The 17192-nt window shown below is 60.2% G+C and overlaps 2 long non-coding RNA genes across 2 annotated transcripts; one reads left to right on the forward strand and one right to left on the reverse strand.

Annotated features, from left to right (window-relative positions):
* Nucleotides 1-9485: 9485 nt before the first annotated feature.
* LOC100938917 (uncharacterized) lies at nt 9486-10109 on the forward strand. The gene has a single exon (XR_008517398.2). It is a non-coding gene; the product is annotated as an uncharacterized LOC100938917 (long non-coding RNA).
* Nucleotides 10110-12619: 2510 nt separating this feature from the next.
* Nucleotides 12620-16853, reverse strand: LOC129052393 (uncharacterized). The gene is made up of 3 exons (XR_008517400.2): nt 13685-16853; nt 13384-13548; nt 12620-12841 (listed from the first exon to the last, which is right to left on the reverse strand). It is a non-coding gene; the product is annotated as an uncharacterized LOC129052393 (long non-coding RNA).
* Between the last annotated feature and the right edge of the window lie 339 nt (nt 16854-17192).

Raw genomic sequence — 17192 nt, forward strand, 5'->3', positions numbered from 1 at the left:
TTTGTTATAGCTGCACAAAGCAGACTAAGACAGGTAGCTAACATCCTACTAGTTCACCGTCTACAGAGAAAGCATATCTTTTCCCTGATAGTCCCAGCCATGGTCCCAGGCAAGCCCTTCATTGGCCAGGTTTATGTCATGTTTAATCTCTGGAGGTGAAGAATTTAGGTCAGCACACCCAAATAATCTGGACTAAGGGCAGGAAGGGGTGGTTCCTGGGAGCTATTACAAAGGAAGGAGCCACAGATTCCTTTGCATAGGCAAAATCAAAAGATGGGCCCCTAGTAGGGAAATGCTTATTTATTCTGAGAACTCTTTATATATTAAAGGCATGAATCCTTTACATCTTTCTTCCATGTTTTTTTCTTAGTTATTTGTCTCTGTGGGTTTTTTTTACAGGAGGCCAAATGCTGCCTTGTGAGTGTGTCATTCCTGGGGCACATTTGCCATATAGCATCACTGCATAATAACGTCCAACAGGAGCATATTGCCAGGACACATTCTCTGGGTGTGAACAAAAAAAACAAACCTGTGGCTAGTACTTCAGTCAGTGAATTGGCATTCAAAAGCGTGTCGTCATTAGTACAGACGTCAGCGGTGAATGAGAAAGCAAAGAACCCGTGGCTGCACCTAATAAAAGGCCGGCAGGGAGATAAAAGCTACTGTGGTTGTGCAATGATGGGACACAATGCCCAGGGTCACTGGTCCAGGTGCAGGTTTTGAGTCCTCACTCAAAAATGAGATAAGGAATGTGACTTTGAACTCATTAACCTTTTGATCAGGCTATGAACTAAAGGCAAATAGGACAGGTGGCCTGACCCCTGCCAGAGACTGGCACTGCCTGTGAGGGAGGAGCTCCCAGGTGGGCAGGGACCAGAGGTCAGTGGCTTGGTGCACCCTCCACTCATAGGGCCGGGCCAGCAGTTCTCCCTCCCTCCTCTTCTCCTCCCCCTCCACGGGGGAGATTCTGAAACTCCCAGGAGGATGTCCCTGGTAACACTGCTTTTCCCTTTTCACGATTAGGCCCCAAGCCATGTTTAGATCCCAGGGTTACAGCACTGAGCAGTGGAAGAGCCCTTGCTACGTGGCCATCCAGCCGCGGGCCCAGGGAGGACGTGTTCCTTTTTGCACAGCTGGCTGGAGAAGCTGCTGTGCGTCTGGGCCAGGCCTGTGTCTGGGAGAGCAACAAAGTGTAGGGAGGGTCACGGGGTAACTGTGGCCCACGTTACTGCACAGACGGTGCCCCCTGTCCTGGAAGGAGGCGTCCCCTCACAGCCCCTGCCCAGGAGGGAGGTGTCAGGGCTGACAGCCGCACCTGGGAGGTGACTTGGAGGGTCTGGGGTTGAGGGGCTGACAAGAGTGTGAACAGTTGAGAGATGGGCGAATTAGAAAGGGGCAACCAAACAAGTCAAGCATCTTCCCAAATGTTTCAAGGTTTAAGAAGGCGTTGTAACATAGGATGGTGTGTGAGTGTGTGTGTGCACATCCCTCTATGTGCATACATCTCTGTGCACATGTGTGCATCTGTGTGTGATGTACACGCTCACACATGTGCTAGCAGAGGAAGCACAGGGAGAGGCTCAAAGGCCTGAGTGACGTGAGAGACAGTTGTGGCCTGCAGGGTGGCCTGACAGGAGCTGGCCTGGTACCTGCCTGGCTCCCCGGCCTCACCCCCTAACCCAGGGTGCAGGCTCCAGCCGCCCTCTCTCCAGGGCAGGGCGGGACACCCTGAGTGCCCAGTGGGCTTCCAGGCCCTCAGTCCCCAGAAGGTGAGGGTCCCCATCCTCCTGGGTGCCCCCTACCCCAGCTCCTGAGCCACATGGTCATGGACTGGGGAAGCAGAGTCCAGACTCTAAGGAGGGGTTTCTTTGTCATCTTCCAACTCAGGACCCTTGGGCCAATCGGAGCAGCTCAGCCTCAGTTTCTCTCTTCTTCATCTCCTGTGTACTTGAGGGGCCTCCCGAGGGCTGCTCCCTTCCCAGATGAGGCTGAAGTAAACCCTGGCATACAGGTGGGTGGGTCCCTGGAGGGGACAGGCCATGCTAAAGCCACCAAGCCCCCAAAAGTGCGAAAGGATGAACAGGAGGGCGGCAGGGGCATAGGAGGGCGGCAGGGGCATAGCTGGGTGCCTTGGAGTGGGGTGGGGTCTGGATTCGGGGGTGGGAAGAGCAGAGCACCTTCCCTGCATGGGGAGAGCACCCCGTCCTCTGCACAGACCCGCCTGCCCCCTCCACTCCGCGTGGCCCAGGGGAGCCAGGCCTGGAAGGATGTCGTGGGCGACACTAGCTCAGAGTGACTCCTTTTATGGGGAAACTTTGGAACTTCATCTGAGAAAGCCTTGTGCTAACCCAGGGCCCCGCCTCTGGCCAGGGTAAGACAAGGAAGCCATCCATAGTCTTCAAGACTGTTGCTCCCGGGACGGTGCCGTTTCCTGTGGGAGCTTCAGCACTCAGAACTCACCCTGGCGTGCAGAGGCTCACATGACACCCTTGTCAAAGAAGCTGATGGGTGATTTAATTAGTGAACGAATGATTCACAAGCAAAGAACCAAAATCTCTCCGTGTGTGCCTGCATCTGTGCTTGCGTGTGTGTGCGTGTATCTGTGTATCTGTTTTCTTGTGCACGCCTGTGGATTTGGTTATGTGCAGATATTTGCTTTGTACACGTGGGCATGCGTAGGTGTGTGCATGTGGGTTTGCTGTATGCATGTGGGTTTGCTGTGTGCATGTGGGTTTGCTGTCTGCATGTGTGTTTGTATTAGGTGAATGCAGGCTTGTACTCGTGTGTATGAGTTACTGTCTGCACAAGTGTGAGTGCATGTGTGTGATTTTGTGAGTGCTTGTGTTTGTGTATACGAGTTTGTGTGTACATGTGTTTGTGTGTGTGGATCCATGCATATGCACGTGTCTGTGTGGGTGGGTCCGTGTGTGTGCACATGCGTGCTCTCCTTTAAGCTCACCCCTGGCCAAGCGTCTTGGAGCCCCAGGGCTGCGCAGGAACTTTGTGGAGCGTTTAGGGGTGTTTCAGTCAAGTTGGAAACAGGCTGGGGAGGGATGGATTTGTTGGGACCTGGAGGAGCGGGTAGATGACCTCACCCAGTTGCACACAGAGGGTGTGGGTTAGGCACCGTGTACTGAAGTAGAATGGACATTCTGGAAGGAGACCTGACAGGGATTTTCACCCCCACAAACACTCACAAGGGAACTGCCCCCAGGGAGCTGTCCAGATACCCGTCCAACCCTCCAGTCACCCCCACTCCCCCGGAAGCATTATCCACTCCGGGCACTTTGTGTGGCCAGAATGGAGAACCCTGCAGCTTCTTCATGTGGCATTTCCTCTGCCACCTTCCCAGCTCCAGCTGGCCCAGTGCTTCCAGGCACCAGCCCTCAGCAGCACCACGCACTCAAGGGTTCATGACAGGCAGGTCTGAGTAAGGCAAAGTGGCCCCAAGGACTCTGAGCAGGAAGGGATTGAACACAGGGAAGGGGTATCACAGGACCCAGGACGGGCTGCAGACTCCAGATGGGCCTCCTGGAAGACTCAGGCACAGAGTGCCACCCCACCAGGCACTGTCACCACGGCAGCCCCCCCCCGGAACCGTGCCGGGAGCATAAAGCCAACAAGGCCGCTGCATTGCCACTGCCTTGCACCCCCGGGAGCTGGGGAACAGACCCGCACAGCCGTGACCACCGGAAAGCCAGATGAGCCAGGAGAAGCAGCTGCGCCTGCAGCCACCCCCGCTCCAGCACATGGAGAACGCGGCAGGACAAGCAGCTGGTGTCTCCGTGGGGTGCCCCCGTTGTCCCCACGTCTCACACACACTCGCCAGATGGGTGGCCTTCCCCACATCCGGGACCCTGGCTAGAGTCTGGGAGGCGGCCGCCCACGTCCCGGCTGCCCCTGAGCAGGGAGGCCGGCAGGAGATGCACAGCGAGTTCTCTCAGTGGTCGGCTGGGCCCCAGCCCCCTGGGTGCAGCGAGGGGACCCTGCGAGCCTGCTGATGGCCGGTGAGCCGCGGTCCTCTCGTACTAGCCGGCCTCGGGTCTGTGGTCCTCCGGGCAGGAAGTGTCTGGCAGGCCAGAGGCGGCTCCTGTGTGTGCGGAACAGCCGTGTTTACAGGGGCGTCGGCTCATGGTGCTGGCAGGGCTTCTGTCGCACCAGCCCTCGGCCCGCAGCAAATGCCGAATGCCGGTGCTGGGAACGGAAGTGGGAAATGACAAGGGGGGCTGTGGGGGGAGCGGCCCTGACGAGGACTGTACCGGGATGCATGAGGGTGCGGGGACTTGAGGGAGGAAGCAGCAGAGGGAGGTGTGTGGATGTGTGTTTGTGCGTGACTGGGGTGTGAGCGTGCCCACTGCGTGTGTGGCTGTGTGTGTGGCTGAGTGCAGGCGTGAAGTGTGTGGGAGTGGGAGCAGGCACGAGTGTGTGCCATGGGCCTGCTGTTGGGTCCTTGGAGGCCAGGGTTGCCCCTGAAGGGCCTGCAAGCTCTTTTTTGATTTGTAGTTATTTGAGAAGTCTATGCAGGAAGAAAATTCAACCGCATTTACTAAATACAATAACATTACAGGAAGACAGCATTGTCCCCAAATTACAAACATGTGGCCCGAGTTGCTCTACGACAGCTCAGCCCCAGACCATGCAGCGGAGATGGCAGCCCCGAGCCCCGGGCCCATCTCCTGCTCCCCACTGAGGTGACACAGGACCCCCGTAAGGCAGGACCCCAGAGCCCCGCGCAGCAGGGGGGGCTGTGTGGGGGGAGGGACCCCTGCCTGCTGTCCCTGCCCAGCCTGCGGTCCTGCCCCCACCGGGCAGCGGACCCTGGACTGCTCGTGATCATGGCCTCACTTGGAAAGCTGCTATGGGCTGGTCTGAGCCTCTTCCCTCTTTCCGGGAAATCTGAGGCCCACCAGCAGCGGGCGGCAGGTCATGGGTATGGTCAGGTCATGGGTATGGGCAGGTCATGGGTCTCGGACTTGCAGGTCCAGGAAGGCCACCAAGGAGCAGGAAGGCCCGTGTCCTGGGATCAGAGCCCAGGCCAGAGACCCTCCCCAAGGCTGTCACCCAGGAGGGAGATGATGGGAGGTGACAGTGGGGCCCAGGCTGGAAGTGAGAGGGGCCGGGCCTGTGGCAGAGTAAGAGCTGGCACGGAGTGGGCAGAGGCCAAGGCGGCCAGGTGGGCACCAGGCTCGGGAGATGCTCGGCCTCGCACCGAGAAAGGGGGGCGCTGGGGCCAAGTGCCCACTGCCTGGAGAGCAGGGCTGGGTCCTCAAGGGCCCCCTGCCTTTGGATGTTGTGCAGCCACTGAAGCTGAAGCCCAGTCACCCCAGCTCCATGGTCCCTGTCCAGACTCCCAGCAGGTGGCCGCCCCGACCACCTACTGTGAAATCCAGGCACACCCTGGCACCACCCGGCCAAGAGCCCCCATGGCCCCGGGGCATTCATCTCACTGGGCAGGGGCAGCCTCTGACCTCATCCCAGCTCAGTAGGTGCTCGCGGCGCCCTCCTGAACGCCAGCCATGAGCCTGAGCGAATGCCAGTGTGTCGTGAGGCTGAGCACAGCCTGGCCCCTCCACTCCGGCTCCTGGTGGCTGTCTGCTGTGTCCCCTATGGGGGAAGAGGTTTCTCTTTGGCCCAAGCCCACCTGCCCCTGCCTGAGGGCGCCCTTGGCCACTATGCTCAGCCCGTTGGAAACCTGAGAGCTCATGTCCATGACAGGGCCAGCCAGTGGGGAGAGGACCCGGGGTTCCCTTGGAGGCAGGGCACTGCTCGTTCCCGCGGCCGCTCGACCCCGCGTGCTCCCTCCACCCCGCGTGCTCTCTCCACCCCGATTTTCCACTGGGTTTGCAGGCATCACCCGAAATAGACTCCGTCACCCAAGCCGTGCGCCTGGGCCTGCCTTTGGGTGTGGATGGGGGTGCCTGGCAGAGGAGCGCAGGAGCACAGGAGCGGACGCCCAGGCTGCCCGAGGAGGACAGGGCGTAAGGACTGGGACAGCCACGCCCCTGCTGCTTGGCACAACCCAGCGAAGAAATGACGCCCGGAAGGGCCACGTGAGCTGGAGGCGGGCAGTGCCAGTGGAGGGAGAGGCAGAGGCTGTCAGCCTCTCCCCACCCCTGCCTCACCTGGCCACGCCCGACGTCACCATGTCTTTCTTTGTGAGAGCTGAGTCCACCGACCCCACCTTGTTTAGATTAGGTCGGAAGTCACCTGGGCTGAGCTGATGGCTGAGTCCGTCAGCAAAAAGAACCGTGGAACATACTGGCACTTGGCCCGGTGTGAAGCCACCCCCCTGCCATGAAAAATGGATCTTCCCTGGCACAGCTGGCCCAGCGGGAGCTGGGTCAGGGCCTGGAGACCCAGCGCCCCCCACCGGAGCCACTGCCCGGCCCAGCAGCACCCGCGGAGAATCCCGCCAGCACCCACGCCTCCCCCCGCGCCACCGCCCCGGCTTTCTGCAAATCCACCTTACGGAAGCCTGATAAAGTGAAGTCCACACTGAACTAAAAGCGAGTTACTGAGGGTTACTTTCTTTGCAGAGTGGTTCCCCTAGAGGATTCCTTTAAACATGATCCGGTCAGCCAGTGCTCACTTACATTCACCAAGTCACGTCGGTTTGGGGCGGCAGGAGCCCAGCATGCCAGGTGCCTGTGGGAGGGGAAGATGCTGGGTGGGGCCCTGCTTTCGACACTTTGTATCTTAAGCAGGTGAGCAGACAGGCACACATTTGCTCACTCAGTTCCTTGGGGTAGCTCTGATGGGCAGAGAAAACACACCAAGCGCCAATCGTGTGGCACCGACTCGCTGTCTCTCTATTATATTTTATAGAAACGGTCTCACATTCGCCCAGGCTGGAGTGCAGTGGTGCAAGCATAGCTCATTGTAGCCTTGAATTCCTGGGTTCAAGCCATCCTCCCACCTTAGCCTCCCAAAGCGCTGGGATTACAGGCATGAGCCAACACACCTGGCCGGCACCAACTCTCAACCATGCTGTCGCAGAGAGTGGGGCCCCTGCTTGCTGCGGGATGTCACCTCCCAGCCCCGAGAGGCTGAGGATGGGAGCCGGCAGCACTCCTGTGCACAGAGCACCGCAGGAAGCACTGGAATCCGGAAAGAGCAAGGCTGCCGTGAGCAGACTTCCCGGCAGGCGTCAACCTCCTGTGTGGTCAGGAGTGCAGGCGCTGGGGCCGGAACCCTGGGCACTCGACCACAACCTGCCTGGGCAACGTGGCCAAGTGGGCGCGTGTCCTGGGGCTCCTGCAACAACCCAGGTGGCCTCAACAACAGATACTGATTCCCTTACAGCTCTGGGGACCAGAAGCCCCAAATTAAGCTGTGGGCAGGGCTGCGCACCCTCTGGAGGTACTAGAGGGGGATCTTCCTTGTCTCTGGCAGCTTCTGGTGGCCCAGGCGTTCCTTGGCTTGTGGCTGCCTCCCTCCAGTCCCTGCCTGGCCCTGCCATGGCCTCAGCCCCCTCTCCATGTGGCTCTCCCTGGGTTTTCTCTTCTCTTAATGAAGGCGCTTGTCCTTCACATCAGGCGCTGTGGTCCAGCCTGACAGCCCAGGACGATCACGCTGCCAGGTCTTGACCTGATTATATCTGCAAAGACCCTTTTTTCAAATAAGGTCATCTTTACAGGTTCTGGGACACAGACAGATCTTTCTGTGGGGACACCATTCAACAAAGAGGGGAAGCCACAGCCAGACCCCCCTCCGCTCAAAGGCTTGCTGCTTCCTAACTATATTGCCCGCCACACTCCATGTCTATAGAGCTGGGACAGTGGCAGTGCCCACCTCAGAGGTCACCGTGCAGATTAAATTCATCCCTAGACACGAAGTGCTGGGTGCAGGCACAGAGAGCTGGAAGGAATGTGACCTTGTGCTCCTTCTGCCCTCGGCTCGGGGTCTCTGCTGTGCTCGGCGTGGGCGGTGATGAGGATGTCACTGGGTGCACAGCTGGCCCCGCAAGCTGCCCGGACCCCAGGCCTCCCCTCTTTCCAGCCAGGACGTTGTGCACTCACAGCCTCTCAGGGCCACAGGTGCAGTGACTGCTGCTGCTGTGTGCTTATTTGCTGCAGAGACTCCACTGGGGCCAGGCTGAGCAGGACTTCCCAGACATATCCAGAGGTCCCTCGAGAGGGCTGCGTGGCAGGCACAGGGTTGAGGGGCCTGGGTGGCACAGCCATGGCTCACCTGGGAGTGCAGGTGGGAAGCCCCCGCACCTAGCAGAGTGCAGCTGTGTGGGAGCCCACCCCGTAGGGCTCTCAATAAGAAGCGGGGGCTTCCCCTCCTCCAGTCTCACCCTCAGTCTCCGCGTTGTCTCCACCCAGCACCTCCTCCTCTGATGCGTCAGAGTCACAGGTCCTGGTGAGGAGGGAGCCAAGCCAAGCACGGTGGCTGGAACGGGGCAAGTGGGTGTCCACCCCGAAGTGCAGGCAATGAACTTGTGCCGTAGCCCATGGTGAGCTGTGGGGCTATTTGTGACTGCAGTGTAGCCAAGCCCATCCCGCCTGATGCGGCCTCTTCATCCAGAGTGGGGGTGATGTGCCAGCCCCCACCTCACCGGAATGCTGGGAGGAGCGTGTCCAGGGAAGGAGCTCACTTTGTCAGCTGTAATGTGCTGTGACTATCATGTGAGTTCCTGGGTCGCTGTAACAAGTCCCACAGCCTGGGGGCTTCGACAGAGAGAGCCCGAATGGCTCTCTCACCATTCAGTAGGTGGAATCCAGGGTCAGGGTGCGGCACCGCTGGCTCCTGAGGCCTCTCTCCTTGGCTCTGTCTCCTGCTGCTGTCCTCACAAGGCCATCCCTCTGTGTGGGTCTGTGTCCTCATCTCCTCTCCGTATAAGGACACCAGGCAGATTGGGCCAGGGCCACCCCAGCAGCCTCATGTTACCTTAACCACCTTTGTGAGGACCCCATCTCCAAGTAAGGTCCCTTGAGGAGGCATTGGGGCTTAGGGCTGCAGCATACAGATCTGGGGGAGACATGCGGCCCCTAACAGTATCGAGGGTGGGTGGACCCCCATAGGATAGGACAGCCGCCCAGCGGGGAGACATGTGGCTCATAATAGTATGGAGGGTGGGTGGAGCCCGACAGGATAGGACAGCCGCCGGGGGGAGACACACAGTCCATGACAGTCTCGAGGGTGGGTGGACCCCCACAGGACAGCTGCCGGACATTTCCTCCTCTGCTGGTCTGAAAATCACACTGTCTTAGGCAGACAGGGAAGAATCAACATTTCCATGCCAGGCGGAGGCCCCCGGAGCGCACAGGACCAGAGGATCAAAGAGCAAACGTCACCCTCAGGGTCTAACATGCAGGTGGCAGGACCCCAGCCCTTCCTGTGTATCTGGTTGTGGGCTTTGTCTCCACCGCGTGCAGGGATGGGTGCAGACTCTGTCCAAGGCCTTGGCAGGAAGAGAAAACTGCCAATGCAGAGGGGCTGGCTGAGGGGCTGGGATGGGGTCCCCAGGGCGTGGAGCCGCACACCAGCCACTCCCACCTAGGCAGAAGGTCCATTGCCTTCTGCCCCACAGCCTGCCTGTTCCCAGGCCAGCGAGGGCGCTCCCAGGCCCGTCTGCAGCCAGAACACAGCCCGTTCCATGTGCTTGTCCCCAGGACACATTAGGAATGAATCCAGGTCTCAGTCCTGGCCTCCTCCCCGAGGCTTGGGGCTCAGGCGTCCCCTTCAGCCCCTTTCTCTAGACTTTCCGGCTGAACAAACGAAAACATCTCATAGCCCTGCAACAGCTAGGAGCGGCTCGTGGAGCTCCACGCCCGGCTGGAGAGAGAGGAGGCGCCCTGGGCAGCCCGCCAGCACCCGGGCTCTCACAACGGAAGCCCACATCTTCTTGGGCTCTATTTTGAAAGCTGTTCTTTCCACAATGGCTTTGACAAGAATCGATTTGAGTGAGCCAGCGTGTCAATACAGGCCAGCACAGGACTGGCCTCAGGGCCACACTGGGGAAGGTGCCGACAAGGCCCTGGCTGCAGCCCACGTGGGCAAAAGCATGGCCAGGCAGGAGGTGGGGCCTGTGAACTTGGCTACAGCGACCGTGGGTGCTGGGCTCGGGGCTCCTCAGCCTTGAGCGGGGGACCCAGGCCCAGGCAGGCTCCCAGCCTCCCGATCTTCTCCCTTTGAGACCTCGCCTTCTGCACAGTGACAGGAAAGAGCCCTGAGTCCCACTTTGCAGGGATGTATTGCATTTCCAGAAAGTTCCTTCCGGGTGCAGAGTGATACGTGAACCCTGGGGACTCGTTCCAACTTGGTATTGATTTTCTCCACGGAGGACCCAGCAGTCACGGCCCGTGTCTGCACAGCCCCTTGGATCCTGCGGAGGAATTCAGCCAGCCCCTCCCCGTGCCGAAAACCATGGAGCCAAAGTCAGGCCGGGTTCAGGTTCCAGGCAAAGTGCCCTTTGCAAGGCCCTCCTGTGGCCAAGCCCAGCCCCATGAGATCAGGAGGCCTGGGTGGGGAGGCCGCCTGTGTGGGGACTCCCGCCAGCGCGCCCCTCCCCGCTCATGGAGGCACAGGGACAGCTGTGTGTGCCCGCAGGACACCTGGCTCTGCCCACTCACCCCCACAGCGTGCTGAGGAGCTCAGGCTTTGCTTTCTAGGGTACAGTGAGAACACGGGAGAGGACTGAGAGACCGCCGAGGGAGGCAGAGCGGGATTCGCACCCCCGTCATCGCTGGGCCCACACGCCGCCGACAGCTTCCGCGTGTGGCCATCTGTCTTTCAGAAACCCTCTGGCAGAGGGACCCAGCAGATGACACGGGGGCCGTTCACACTCTGAAACCTGCTTGGAGTCAAAACACTGCTGGCGAGCCTCCGTGGCAAACCCAACCCAGACGGTCTTCCCTGGTGGCCCTTGGGGTGGTGGGCACCCTGCCCACTCCCTGCCAGCCCCTGCCTGCTGGACTCCAAGCCCGGCCAGGACCCTGACCGGTCTCCTGACCCAGCACGCTGCTCCCCCTTGGGCCCGGCTTCCTCGCTCGCTAGGACTCCCAGGCCCCTCCAGCCCAGCCCTGAGAGCAGGAGCCCCAAGGGAGGCTTGGCGGCTACGGAGGCGAGTGGGCCACGTGTAGCCGGGAGGCCAGCAGGACCAGGAACACTTCGCGGCGCAGCACCCACAGCATCACGAGCCACTTCCACTCCCTGGGTGGCCTGGGGGGCCCCACCCCGCTCTGAGCTGCCCCTTGTTGTGACCTGGGGCCCCCTGTGGTGGGCCCGCCCCTTGCCCCTGGGATCCAGCCTCAGCGAGGCTCCAGAAGTGTCGTCTCTGCCGGCCAGGCGTCAGCGCCTCCACCCAGGATCACACACTACTATCTCTGCACTTCTGCCCTCTGTCCTGCTCCACGCCGCCTCTGCTTGTTATTCTGGCACATTCCAGGGTGATGCCTGCTGGAGCCACGCAGCCAGTGCCTCCACCCTACTGCTGACATGACGTACCGGCCCCTTCCGCACGCTGGAAGCCTGCCCGGCCTGAAGTGTCCTCACCTGTCGCCCTATCCTCCCCTCCACCCCAGCCCACCAGTGACTCAGCCCCGAAACCCTCACAGCTCTCTCCTCCCCGAGGGAACCTGTGACTTGGCTCTGATGGTGCCGGGACCCAGCCCCGGCATGTTCAGAATCCTTGTCCTTTAACCTGCGTCCACCTGTGGTCGCCGCCACCTCCCTGCCTGAACCTCCAGGCCCTGCGGAGCAAACACTGCTGCCTTCAGGAGACCCCTGGGGCCTTCTCCGTCCCCTCATCCTCCTAAGGAGCCTCCCCCGCCACCGCACCAGAATGTGCCAGAGGAACAGAGGCCCGAGCCTCCCGTGGCCCCAGCGAGGCTTCCTCTGGGGAAGACAGTGAGCCCAACGCCCTGGCTCTCGAGGGGTGGACGGAGTCCAGCTGGCATCGACCGGGTGCCCCTCTCCACCGGTTTCCACAGTCCTTGAGAGCAAAGATGGTACTGGCAGTGGAGCAGAGGGCAAGGGTGTGGCATCTAGAGTCTCCAGGGAGCCACTGTTTGTTGGAGAGGGAGCCTGAAGTGAGCTCCGGACCCCAGCGGGGACAGCGTCCCCTTCCAGCGGGGGCGGCTGATTGATCTGCACACGAGCAGGAGGAGTGGCGCCACCCGGGGCTGACCTCGCGGCCCTGCTCACATCTCGGGGCATTTTGGCAGACCCACCTAGACCTGGGGGACAGCCTGATTTCCTGCAGCCATGATCCACAAGGGTGGCAGCTCTCTCAGGCTTGAGTTACCAGGACACAGACCTGGGCCATTTAATGTGCAGGCAGCCCCAAGTCCCAGCAGGGCCAGAAGCGGAGACGGCGGTTGGGGATGAAACTTCGTGCTGGTCCCAGATGGCGGCTGGGGGTGAAAGCTGCATGCTGGTCCCTGGGCCCCCTCACTCTGTGAGCTCCTGAGAGGAGGGAAGCCCCCACGCCCCACTGAGTGGAGTGCTCCTTGGCCTGGGACCCCATCCAGTGTCTGCTGCCATGGGGGCGGGCTCTGGGCGGAGAGAGGCCAGACAGGCACCCAGGAAAGCTGGAACACATCCCTCCTGCTTCCCCCAGGGTCCCCAAAGGCAACCTCCCTCCTGCACAGGCATTTGTCACCCTTACCCTCTAGGACATCTTTGCCATGTGCAGTGAACCCCTGGACAATGTTGCATGCCACTTCGCCGGATTTGGGCGGTATACAGACCGAAGCATGTGGTATGAAGCCTTCTGCTGTCAGCCAGTTCCTTGTCCCTCGACAGTATGTGTCCAGGCTGCCCTTCAAGGTGGCAGTGACGGCAGTTGTCTCTTGCACGTTGCGTACGGTTCTGTCACTGACTCTTACACACAGCCCTGGAGACGGGAGAGTGCCGGGAGCATTCTATGCAAGTGTCCTGGCCTGTGCGGGTGTCTCCATAGCATAAACACGAGCCGGGGACCACCCCCTCTTCTGCTTCCATGATTCCACCAACTGGGTGGGGCAGAGCGGTGCCAGGGCCAGAGGCATGCCCCGGGTGAGGGCAGGTGGCCATGCCAGTGAGTGCACTGCGTTCTCAGTTAATTTATCCTACATATTTCTAAGTTTCTTGATGATCGCAGTTGCAGCCCCAAGAGAATGCCCCCCTCACCAAGTAGAAGGCACATGTGCTCTGATGGTCCCTCCCACACTGGGGTCAGGGCACAGCACCGTAGCGAGGCGGCGTGGAGTCTCAGAGGACCTCGGACAACGCTCGGCACATGGGGCTTCTCCAGCCAGCCAGGGGAAAGCACCCTGCAGACTGCTAACTTTTGCAAAATAGAGTAAAAAAGATCAGCTAGAAAAATAAAACAAAAAAGGAAAGATATACAAAATACAAGGCCGTTTTTATTGTTACATTTAACAGTCATCAACTCACTCCGTCTGAGGGGCGTTGGCATCTGTGGACACACTCAGTGCCGAGGTTTGTCCCACTGCGGGCAGGAACAAGCGGCTCTCCTGGGGGCTGGCCCTCGCCCGCTCTGCGTGGCTGTGCCACATGGGACACTGACGCACCCGTCGGCTGCTCACTGCCTGGCTGCATCTATGAGGGAGGAAACAAGCTGGGCACCAGCTCAGCCTCTGAAGACCCCACGGGTGCCCTAAGCTGTGATGTCTGTCCCCAAAGTTCCTTTTGGGTGGGAGTGCTGGGGGTGCAGGGACAGAGGGTTCCAGCTTACCCAGGGCCAGCCCTGACCAGACGGCAGGAACCAGGGTCTGTAGCTGGATGCAGACGGCAGGCAGATCATTCTGGGGAAATCCCTTTCTTAAACCACATACTGTCCTGGGCTGAGCAGGCCCCCCTAAAAATTCATGTCAACTCAGAACCTCAGAATGTGACCTTATTTGGAAATAGGGTCTTTGCTGATGTAATCAAGTTAGGGTGAGCTCACACTGGGGTATGGTGGGCCCTCATCCAATGACGGCATCCTTGTAAGAAGAGGGAAGTCAGCCCCACAGACGCAGGGAGGACAGCCACGTTTCAATGGAGACAGAGACTGGAGCCACACAGCCGCACGCAGAGGGACGCCCGGGGCCACCAGGAGCTGGAAGAGGCAGGGAGGACCCTCTCCTCAGGCCTCCAGAGTGGGCAGGGGCCTGAGGATGCCCTGATCCCCAATTCCAGTCTCTAGAGCCGTGAGAGGCTCAGCATCTTAGCTCCCCAGCCTGTGGCCTCTGTCAGGGCAGCCTTGGGAGCTGAGCCTGGCCCCTAACTCTCAGGAGCTCTCCCACAGACGGGGTTCTGCATCTCCCGAGCACGTCCGAAGCCCCCTTTCCACAGGGGCCACTGCTCGCCAGGCTGACGGTGACCGCCACCTTCCCTAGGGACCCACCCTCTGTTCCCAAAATCCCTGCCAGACACCCAGCCACTCAGCCCCACCCTGCCTAGCCTGCACGCCCCTCATGTCCACGGGGTCTTCTCTGAACGGGCCTGGCCTTTCAGTGGGGAGGCGAGGCCTCCATTTGAGGGCTGGCCCCTGATTGCTCCGGCATTTCAGTGATGTTGTGCCCCAGGCCGAGGGAAAACTCTGGAAAAACTTCCCACCAAACTCCTCTTCTGCAGAGTTGAGCTGACGGGAAGTCTGTAACTTTCCTGCAAAACATTATTCTGCCCCCGCCAGGTGGGCTGAGATGGCAAAGGCTGACGACAAGGGTCCCGGGAGTCCCCACAGCTGCGGGGGACGGTAACTGGCACCCCCCACCCTGTGGGGAATAGCAGCAAAGCATCACACAACCCCCAGGGCCAGTGTCTGCTGCTGAGCGCAGGTCCCACCAGAGCCAGCGTGAAAGCCACAGAAAGACAACCTGAAGTCACCAGTGTCCCTCGGCAGAAGGGACAACCCGTGGTGTCTCCCCCTCCCTCCCTGCACAGCCGTGAAAAGAAAGGGCCTGTGTACTCCAACAGCAGGGAGAACACAGTCCCCAAGACCCCCACAGGCTGGGAAGTCAGGGATCACAGGAGAGGTCACCTCTGGGGGTCATGACTCGGGGGAGTCCCTGGGGGGGACCAGGGGTTCTCTGTGGTTCTGGCGTGCTCTTGGAGGGACTCACTGACACGCATGGTGGTTACACAGGTGCAGACACGCAAAGAAGACCTGAGCACGAGATAAGATTTGTGTCTTTCATGGTACGTCAGCTTTACCCCATTTTTAAAGACTTTCAAAAATGTTATTCTGGGCATATGCCTTGAACAGACTATCACCCCACCCCCGAAGGAGGACCTTGGATGTGGAGCTGGCAAGCTGGAGCTGCCCAGGGCTGTCCGTCTCCCTGTGGCTTCTCCAGGGGGCTCCCGGGAGCAAAGCCGAGTCAGCAAGGCCGTCCGCCCGCTGAGCAGGTGTTGGCTGCCTGGGTGGCACTTCCTGTGCTGAGGCTCAGGGCTCTGAGCCCTCATGGCACACAAGGTCTTGAGGACAGTGACCACACAGCCCAATCGGCCGGGCAGGTGGACTCAGGAGGGAGAGCCGGAGGCTGCAGAGTGTGCTCCGAGGTACCCTCCACCTGGGACTGTAAGAACAAAGAAGGCTCTGGGGCAAGGTGACAGGGACAATTCCAGCAGAGAAGCGGAGGGAGGGGTGGAGACAGCGCGAGATGACCGAAGACCACATGTTGGGTAGTGCCGGAGGGGGGACTATGGGAAAGGGATTGGGCCTGGCATGAAGACTCCCAGCCCAGCCCCGTGGGGGTCCTAGCAACCCCAGAAGTCCTGCTAAGACCCTGGCACAGGCCCACTTCCCTGAGACTCAGCTTCCCCATCTTCAAAGTGAAGCCTGGCGTCTGCCTGTGAGTGAAAATCAGATGATGGCAGCCACAGAGGCGCTCAGCACAGCGCCCAGTGCAGGGCCGGGACCCAGAGTGGACTCTACCTTGGGGCTGCCTCAAAGAAATCTCAGCAGACAGGAAGCCAGCCCACCCACGCAGCCATGGGGCCAGGAAGCCCGCCCTTTACCAAGTCATTTGGGCATTTTTTCTCTGTGCTAACAGCCCAGACGGAGCCATAGCCTCAACCTCTGTGTGCTGATAACACCAAGCTGGGACGCCGGAGCCATGCAGGGGACAGTGCCCGGCCTGAGGCTGCAGCCTGGGTCTGGATGCCTTTCTAATTCAGGGCCTCCTCACAGCCTGGCTCCATAAATGGTCAAATGCAGCCTGACAGCACAGCCTCCTATCAGCTCTGGGCTCCATACTGCCACACAGCCCACATACCCCGTTCCCCAGGAGACACCCGCAGGTGGGCAGCGTCACTCCCACCCGCCGAGCACATGCTGTCCCCGTCTCGTGTCCCGAGGAGCCGGAAGCAGCTGCTTCCTCCCAGCCTGAAAGCTGCACCTCGGGCTGCACTCGGCTCCCCGAACCCGCCCTCCGCTGCCCCGCAATTCTCCAAGGGAGCTACCCTTCCTATATAAAAATTTCACCTCCATTTCCTTGTAGAGAAGAAACATTTCTGACATCAAGGAAGATTCTAATTTGAAAAGCAAGTGATTCATCTCCCGGTGCCAAACAGCAGACGCAGGTGTTACCAGTCTGGGTGGGGCGCCCGAGCTGGGGGCCTGGGGTCCTCTGGGAGGGGCAAGAAGGCAGCAATGCTGGCCCCCGCCTCCATCTGCCCATCCCATCTGCTTCCACACACCGCCCTGCCATAGCTGCTTGCAGCCTCGTCAGTTTCCCCATCTTTTGGTTTGGTGATAAATCAGAGTTCCCATCGGGGGTGCCACCCTCTGTGTGACAGGGAGGAGAGAAGACCCTGCGTCCGAGTCCTCCTGGGGGAAAAGCGAAGATGCTGGGACCAGCCCCAGCTGTCAGGGGGTCTCCAATCTCAGCAGGGAGGCCCCACGCATGGCTAGGATGCCCCAGACCCCAGGGACTGAAGGAAGTGCAAAGGAGGGCCCCCAGTCCTAACTAAGGGTTCAGACCCCCCCAACGCACATCCAGGTACGCCCCCACCCCCCAGGCCTGGTTCTAGGTCTGCCAGCTCCAAGAAGGCCCCTAACAATGACGCAGTTGGAGGGGCTGTGTCCCAGGCTGGGCTCACGCTCAGTCCCGCTGCCCCGGGGGTAGATCCGGCCCCTGGCCCGCGCGCTGTGGAGCCTTGGAGTGTCTGTGCGCCCCTTCCTTGGAGGGCAGCTGCTGAGGGGCTGCTGCAGGACTGGGGAGCCTCCTGGCAGCAAGCGCTCCCAATGCGTAGCT

The sequence above is a fragment of the Pongo abelii genome, chromosome 22 (genome assembly GCF_028885655.2).
Source record: "Pongo abelii isolate AG06213 chromosome 22, NHGRI_mPonAbe1-v2.0_pri, whole genome shotgun sequence".
Taxonomy (NCBI): Eukaryota; Metazoa; Chordata; class Mammalia; order Primates; family Hominidae; genus Pongo; species Pongo abelii.